This window comes from Panthera leo, chromosome B4 (genome assembly GCF_018350215.1).
Source record: "Panthera leo isolate Ple1 chromosome B4, P.leo_Ple1_pat1.1, whole genome shotgun sequence".
NCBI classification, from domain to species: domain Eukaryota; kingdom Metazoa; phylum Chordata; class Mammalia; order Carnivora; family Felidae; genus Panthera; species Panthera leo.
In genome coordinates, this window is record NC_056685.1 from 116,967,531 (window position 1) to 116,975,186 (window position 7,656).

A 7,656-nucleotide genomic window follows, 5' to 3' on the forward strand; every position below is an offset into this window, starting at 1 on the left:
GGAGGATAATATAAACATCAAGGATTAGAGAACAGGAGGAGCTGAAAGAAAAATAGAGAGTGCCAATGTGTCTGCAGATGACAGAGCTTTTGTGAGCCTCTCTCTTATCTCTTTTCTGTGGTTTATTTCACATTAAACTTTCGCTCAGTGTTTTGGCATGAATAAACCTTGGCAATGTCTCTTTGAAAAATATCATTATCATATATTTTTTCTTGTTAAAGCCAACCACATTTTTAAAAAATGGTTACAGCTCTGGAGTGTTCATTAGTAAAGTCTACTGGGCATTTATTAACTGTGGATCATCAGACTTCTATAATGTGGCTAATTTCATTTCACTGACCTCTCCTTGTAGCTACCTTTATATTATTTATTCCTGTAGTTTTAATTACCATAAATATAAGAGCAATATACATTTCCTCATGTTTTTTTAGAAGTTTTATCCCCCCCACCCCCACCCCCAATGCTGTGCTGCGGTGTCCTTACAAACATACCCATTAGCCTTCTGGGATTTTTTATTTGAGAGGAAGAAGAGGGCTCATGACTAATGGGGGACAAGTCTCTCTGACCTAGTGAGCTTCATCCTCTATTTTCCCTAAAATAGGTTGGTTTTACATCATCCCAAGCCATGTTCATTCTAGGTCTTTTCATTTATGCCAAATGAAATTCATAAGGAAATTTGAGCTCAGTTGAGAAGAATCGTAAGGAAGAAAAGCTTTCAATTTAAGGGCAACCTAATCCCTCATTCTGCTCATCTCTCATACCACTCACCTGCACACACACACACACACACACACACACACACCCTCACTATTCTCTGGCCACCTTGGGTCAGTCATCATTCACAGGAAGATCTCAGACTCTACACCTTTGCTCATTATGTTCCCCTTGTGCAGAAGGGCCATGCCTCTGCCTGGTTGTTTCACTTTATTCTTCAAGCTTTGTTCAAAAGTCATCTCAGTGTATGACCTTTCTAAACTTCACTTCCGTCCTCTTCTCTGTGTTCCCATAATACTTTGCGAACAGTTTACTTTCATGCTTATAATGTATCAGTGTCTGCCTGTCCCAGCCCTGTCCACTGTTAGCTGGAGTCAGGCTTCATCCTTACAGAGTTCTTCTTAGAACTAGGACACTGCCCTCTATGCCCCTCCAAATAAGTCCTGATACTGCTTAGAGATGCCAGCTGCAGTGCACTCAGCCATCAAGCTTGAGCCTTTGGGTACCAACATCAGCCATCATTGGTCAAGTATTTCCTGCCTCTCTGGACATTATCATTGGAATGGCTAGATATTCTTTTTGTTTTCTGTTTATTTTTTTATTTTGAGAGAGAGAAAGCACAAGCTGGGGGAGGGGCAGAGAAAGAGGGAGAGAGAGAATACCAAGTAGGCTCTGTGTTGAAAGCATCAACCCCGATGCAGGGCTCGATCTCATGATGGTGAGAACATGACCTGAGCTGAAATCAAGAGTGGGATACTTAACTGACTGAGCCATCCAGGCACCCCTGGAACAGCTCGATATTCTTTAGCCTGATTTACTCCTTTCTCCCCACTATCTTCTTTTGTTGCTAGACTGTGAACTTGCTGAGTGTGGGGACCAGACTTTGCAACTTAGAGATGTTATAAACTTCAGTATCTCATGTAGTGATATGAGAGTTGTGTTAAAGTCCTCACTTTAATTTGGTTTGAGTCTGGTGCACAGGGTTTTAAAAATAGAGGCGCCAAAGATTGTTCCCTTGGTGAAGACTTCTTCACAAACAAACAGTTCACAGAAAAGGAAAAACAAATGGCTGCTGAACATCTAAAATATATTTAACCTCACTTCTAATAAGAGAAGTACAATTTAAATATATGTTAAGATATCATTTTTCACTAACCACATAGACAAAAAGCAAAAAGTCCAACACACTGTGTTATTAAAGATATGTAATATGCAAATACAATTTGACCTACAAGTCTCATTTCTAGAAAGTTAGCCTTATAGATATTCAGTACACATGCAAAACAATATATATGTAATGGTATTTATTTCTGTATTCTTTGTGATACAATCAGAGTGAAACAACCTAAAGTTTCATCCATAGTCCTATGAGTAAGTAAATTATGGCACATATACATGTTAGGAAACTATGCAGCCAAAATTTTGTGGAAGTTTTTAATTTACTGATTGAACCAATTTCCAAGATCTATTATTGGAAAGGAAACAGGTACAAAAGGAATGAAGTACCAGGCACATGTGTGTGGGAGGGAGTTTTTCACTGTTTACCCTCTTGTGTCTTTACTTTTTTGAACTATGTGAATGCATTGCCTATTAAAGGAAAAAAAAATATGTAAAAAGAGCATTTGTAACTATAGAGCGCTATGTCTTTTCCCTAACACTAAGCACAGGGTTTGGCATTTGACAGATGTTCAGTCCCTAGAAAATGGAGCCTGAGCTGAGTTTACATATCCACCATTTAGAGAGGGGTGTAACCCTGGGGAATTAAGTCTGGAAGGAAGGAGAGTGAATACAAGGAGGTGTTATTGAGCTGGCCACTCACAACAAAACACTGCTCATTGTTTGGTGTCCAGAAAGGTCATAGGAAACCAGACAGTCCATGGATGAAATTAAGGAAAATTTATCTATTGGGTTTTCCCCACCTCCCGTCTCTCACTAGTTAAAGTCTACTCTGCAAGGGCATTAATTCCATTTGCCCTTCTGTGATTTCCAGCCAGTACAGGCAGCCTCATAAAAGCAGCACCTCCAGGGTCCAACCAATGTGAACATACAGTGGTCCCTTCTTGTCACGTGACATTGTACAACAGGGACTCCTCTTTTTTTTTTTATGTTTATTTATCATTGAGAGAGAGAAACACATACACACACACACACACACACACACACACACACACACACACAGTGCGAGGAGCAGGGAAGGTGCAGAGAGAAACAGAGATACAGAATCCGAAGCAGGCTCCAGGCTCTGAGCTGTCAGCACAGAGTCTGATGTAGGGCTTTAACCCGCAAGCCCTGACGTTATGACCTGAGCTGAAGTCTGATGCCCACCATACTGAGCCAACCAGGTACCCCAGGGACTCCTCTTTTTATCACAGTGATGATGAAAGCATGTCTAGTGGCTGAGGTTTGGGAGTGGAGACCAGATACTGTTGAGTGATCTGGTGTGGTATATAAACATCTAGTGTGAATACACTAGATGCTCAGAAGGTTTTTCTTTTTTCCTAAAGTAGACCTTATTTTTAGAGCAGTTTTAGGTTTACAGTAAAACTGATCAGAAGGCACAGAGATTTCCTATACATTCCCTGCCCCTCCCCACACACAGCTTCCTCCACCATCAACCTCCCACACTGGAGTGGTACATTAGCTACAGTTGACAAAGCTATATCATTATTACCCAAACTCAGAAGAGCTTTTGATTTGCTTTTGTTTATTTAACAGGTTGGTTGATTGGTTGATGAAAATAGTCAAGGTATTTCCTCTCAAATTATAAATCTGAGGATGTGTAAGAACCTAATTATTTAAATTCCCCAAACCCGGGGTGCCTGGGTGGCTCAGTCGGTTAAGCATCTGACTTCAGCTCAGGTCATCATCTCACAGTTTGTGGGTTTGAGCCCCACGTCGGGCTCTGTGCTGACAGCTCACAACCTGAAGCCTGCTTGAGATTCTGTGTCTCCCTCTTTCTCTGCCCCTCCCCCGCTCGCACTCTCTCTCTTAAAAATAATAAACATTAAAAAAAATTTTTTTTAATTCTCCAAACCCATGACTATCTTATTGTAGTGCTAGATTATTCCACTCCACTTAAGTTCCTACATGGCTGTGTCTGTTCCTGTTTAATGCCATGTGCTTTCAATAAATTAATCTAAAATATGTATTGCTGAATTGAAAACCCTATGCTGGGTGGGGTTCGGGCATGTAAAAAAGTAAAATATATCACCTTTCTTCCAGAATTATTACAAAAGCACACAGACTTAAACAGGATTGCAAGAATGAAACCATACAAAAAAACAGCACAAAATGTGCTCCAGTAGGGAAGTGATTTATGGCCAAGTGAGAAGTAGATACAAGAAATACTATATGGTTTATGCAATTTCTTTGTACTTGGAATGGTTAGGGAAGACTTGACGGAGAAAGAGCAACTTGAACTTGAATTATGGATAAGACGTGGAGAGGAGAATAGCAATGGGGAGATCATTTTGGATGACCTGGCCTAAGACAAAGCTCAGAAGCTTGCGACACCATATGTAGACAGGTTTTTTTTTTTTTTTTTTTATGATACTACTAAGACAGTTTGAGAGAATTTCTAGAAAGTTAGGTAAGGACTATGTTGTACAAGGCTTTCAAAGATTTGCAAATAAACTAGAATTTCATTCTGTAATTAAGGGGAAGTCATTGGCAGTTTTGAGTAATATAGTCATGTGCCCTATTGGGAAACAATTTCTAATAAAATGTCTCCAACATACCCTTACCCCTGACTAAATCAGAAGACCTTCCCCCTACTCCCCCATGGAAATGTCTGTAATGAGCTGACTGAATTCTCAAGGAGCTCATTTCCCTGGAAACAGATCTGGAGTTTGGTAGATCATCAGAGGGCTGTTGGTAAAGGAAATGTTTTAACTGTTGGCTCTCTATGTCTTACATAGGGTAAGCATTTTAAAGGTCTGGGTAGTTAAGAGGCAGTTTTTAAAGTCTGGATCTAGATTAGGTTGGTAGAAAACTGAATCACTAGCCACTAATTGGAAGGTGGCAGCGTTTATCAGAAGCATCTAGGAATCTAAGGCCAGCGCCTATAACATCACATCCTCTCTTTTCTGCTATCAGTTGGATGCAACAGGAAACTGACGAAGGTGCTAGGCAGTTTCCTTTCTGCTCTGACCTGACCAGTTTCCTCTGCAGCTTGCTCCTGGCTTATTGTAAAGGAAAATCATGAAATACCAGTCAATTTCCTCCAGTTGGATCAAGCCTAGCACAAGGAAGGAAAAACAAATTTCTAAGATTAGTCAATTTCCCTTTGCAGTTATAAAGTTGGTTCAGGGCCTCCTGCTGACCCTTCTCTTTAGACGTGTATCTCTTACAGCTCAGCTTTACATCATAGGCAAGATAAGGACTTGTGGCAAAGTGAGCAACACATATTATGTAATTCTTATAGGAAATCTTGTGTTCATTCATGGGAAAGCTGCCCATATAAAACAGCTTATTTGATAAGCTTTCCATTCTTCTTTGACTTCTATTAAACTCTTTAGTTCAAGGGGGTTAAACAAAATACAGATAATTCTAATGGATACACCTAACCAAGTTCTTTTGCTCTTTTCTCAGTCTGACTCAGAAGGAGCTGTTTCCATGGAGAATGTTTATGTAAAATTAACAAAGGGATTGAGTCAGTTTAGTGAAACAGACAGGGCTAGACTCCAAAGAGCAAGAAGTTATGTCTAGTGTCATAGAAAGTAACCTGAATTTTGTTGGGTATGAGAGGGAGATGCTATGGCCTGCTGGAAAATGTAATGAAGAGGCTGGTATCTGAGGAATGTGACTGGCTTACTTTGTAGAAGTAATTCAACTTGAAGATGGGAATTACCATTTAAAATATCTTTTCAGCAAACTTAACAACGTGGAGGAACAATGCTATATTGGAGTTCACATTGAATGAGAGTATGTTCATTTAGCAGGTAGATGATTCTTTCTCATATTTCACTTCCTGTTTTGTTAACTTACCTGCTTTTAATTTCCCTTGGAAGTTTTCCCTCATTTCTGTATGTGTAGCTATTATTAAAATAATATTCCCATCAATTTCCCTTTTATGCCTTTGTATGATCTCTCCTCTAGCTAAGTCATAAACTGTGATTGCTGAAATGGATAATGTAATAACAAGAATACAAATATATGCAGCTTTGAAATATGAACAGTTGATAAACAGACTGTAAGAATAAATAAGGTAAGAATTCAAGGTTTAGCTTTAATAGCATTTGGAGCAGCCACTGTAATAGGCATCTGAGAAGTAACAGATTTGCGGGGGCTGTGGTATTCTACTCCTTTTTTTTCCTGGGGACTAATTATCTATTACTTTACAGACTTGCCAAAATACTGTGGAACTCTTAAAAACAACTTGGTTGATCAAGCAGCAGTAGTATTATTAAACTAAAAAACAGAAGAGCTTGTACAAATAAGGGGCCTACTAATCTTCACAGGGGATCTGTAGACTTTCTCCCAACACTTACAAGAACAACATCCCTTTTAATTTTGAAGATAAATCATACCTCTGCAGAGGTATAAATATCCAGAAGGTTTTACTTAATTAGCCTGAATCAGTAAAATGATTTCCATTATCATCTTTTGCAAACACCATTATATTTTACCAATGGGGTCTGGGTGAACTTGCCCAGCTAACATTTGGGACAAAAATAGGGCATGGTATTAATTTAATGTAGTCAAAATTTCAGCCAATCTTATATCCATTCCACTGAAAATAGTTCACATTTTCAGAGTAACCTATGAATATTTTATGATATATAAGTCAGTAGACCTACCAAAACTGTATGAATGTCTTAGGTCTGTTTTGCCCCATCCCTCTGTTCTTTTCACTTTCCTCAGGTGTGGACGTCAAGGGGGCTCATTAACAAACATCCTGCATGCTATGAACTCTGTGTCAGAGCCTGCTTCCCAATGAACTCAGTCTTTGACAGTGACTGTTAAAAGCAGCATCGACCAACTGGAGTGTGAGTCAAAGGAAATGGTGAAAGGGATACAGAATCGTATCATATGAGGAACAGCTGAAGGGGGAGCAAGAAATGGGGAGGAAAAACTTATGTAACTTAGTGACTGAGTGAATGGACTCAAATCCTTGCTTGAACACTGACTGTGAGAGCAGGGCAAGTATCTTTAACCTCTCTCTGCCTCTGTTTTCCATGGTGCCAATGATAATAGTACTCTGGGTTGTTGAGAAAGCTAAATGAATTAATATTAAGTAAAACACTTTGAAGACTGCCTGGCATATAACATTACATGTAAGTGCTGTTATTATTACTTGACTCATCAGATATGTGAAAGATTATTATGGAGAGGAAGTTTGACTTGTTTGAATGGCCTCAAAGGGAGTTAGCAGGACCAGAGGGTGAGAACCATAGCAAGCTTGACTTTGACTCAAAGATGAGACCTGTGCAGGGAGGTGTTGGGCTCCTTGTCACCAGAGTTGGGGACTCCTATTAAGGGTTGGACATAGATTGGGCTGGGAACTGGATAAGATGAGTTCTCTGTCTCTATTACAACAGCCTCTCCTGCCATTATCCAAGCTCCCTCTCCTTCCTCCTCAAATTAGCTATGGTCTTGAAAGCAAAAAGAAACCAAAATCAGAGCTCTAGCTCTCAGTGCTTTGAATAGCTGTTTTTCCCAAACAGAGGAAGAATGCTCTTGGCACCCACCCAGCCATCTCCCTACATCCTCTGTCTTTTTCCCTTCCTCCCATCCAAAATCAGATAAAGTCACTTGGTGGATGTGCTTGTGTTGGTTTAAATTATGAATGGGGCCAAATATTTCTTTTTTTTCTCTCATTTTCTGCTTTTTGGCATTTTTATCCTCAAATTTTGACAGAGAAATAATTTTGGAGTTCAAAGGCTTGTGATTTAGTTTTAGCATAGTTAAAATCTACTTATATGTCTATGAACAAATGGAGGA

General features: G+C 39.5%; 1 long non-coding RNA gene across 1 annotated transcript; it reads left to right on the plus strand.

The window, feature by feature from the left end:
- The first annotated feature begins 5,424 nt into the window (after nt 1-5,424).
- On the plus strand, nt 5,425-6,738 carry LOC122223781. Its single transcript, XR_006204470.1, has 3 exons — nt 5,425-5,654; nt 5,812-5,920; nt 6,577-6,738. It is a non-coding gene; the product is annotated as an uncharacterized LOC122223781 (long non-coding RNA).
- The last annotated feature ends 918 nt before the right edge of the window (nt 6,739-7,656 follow it).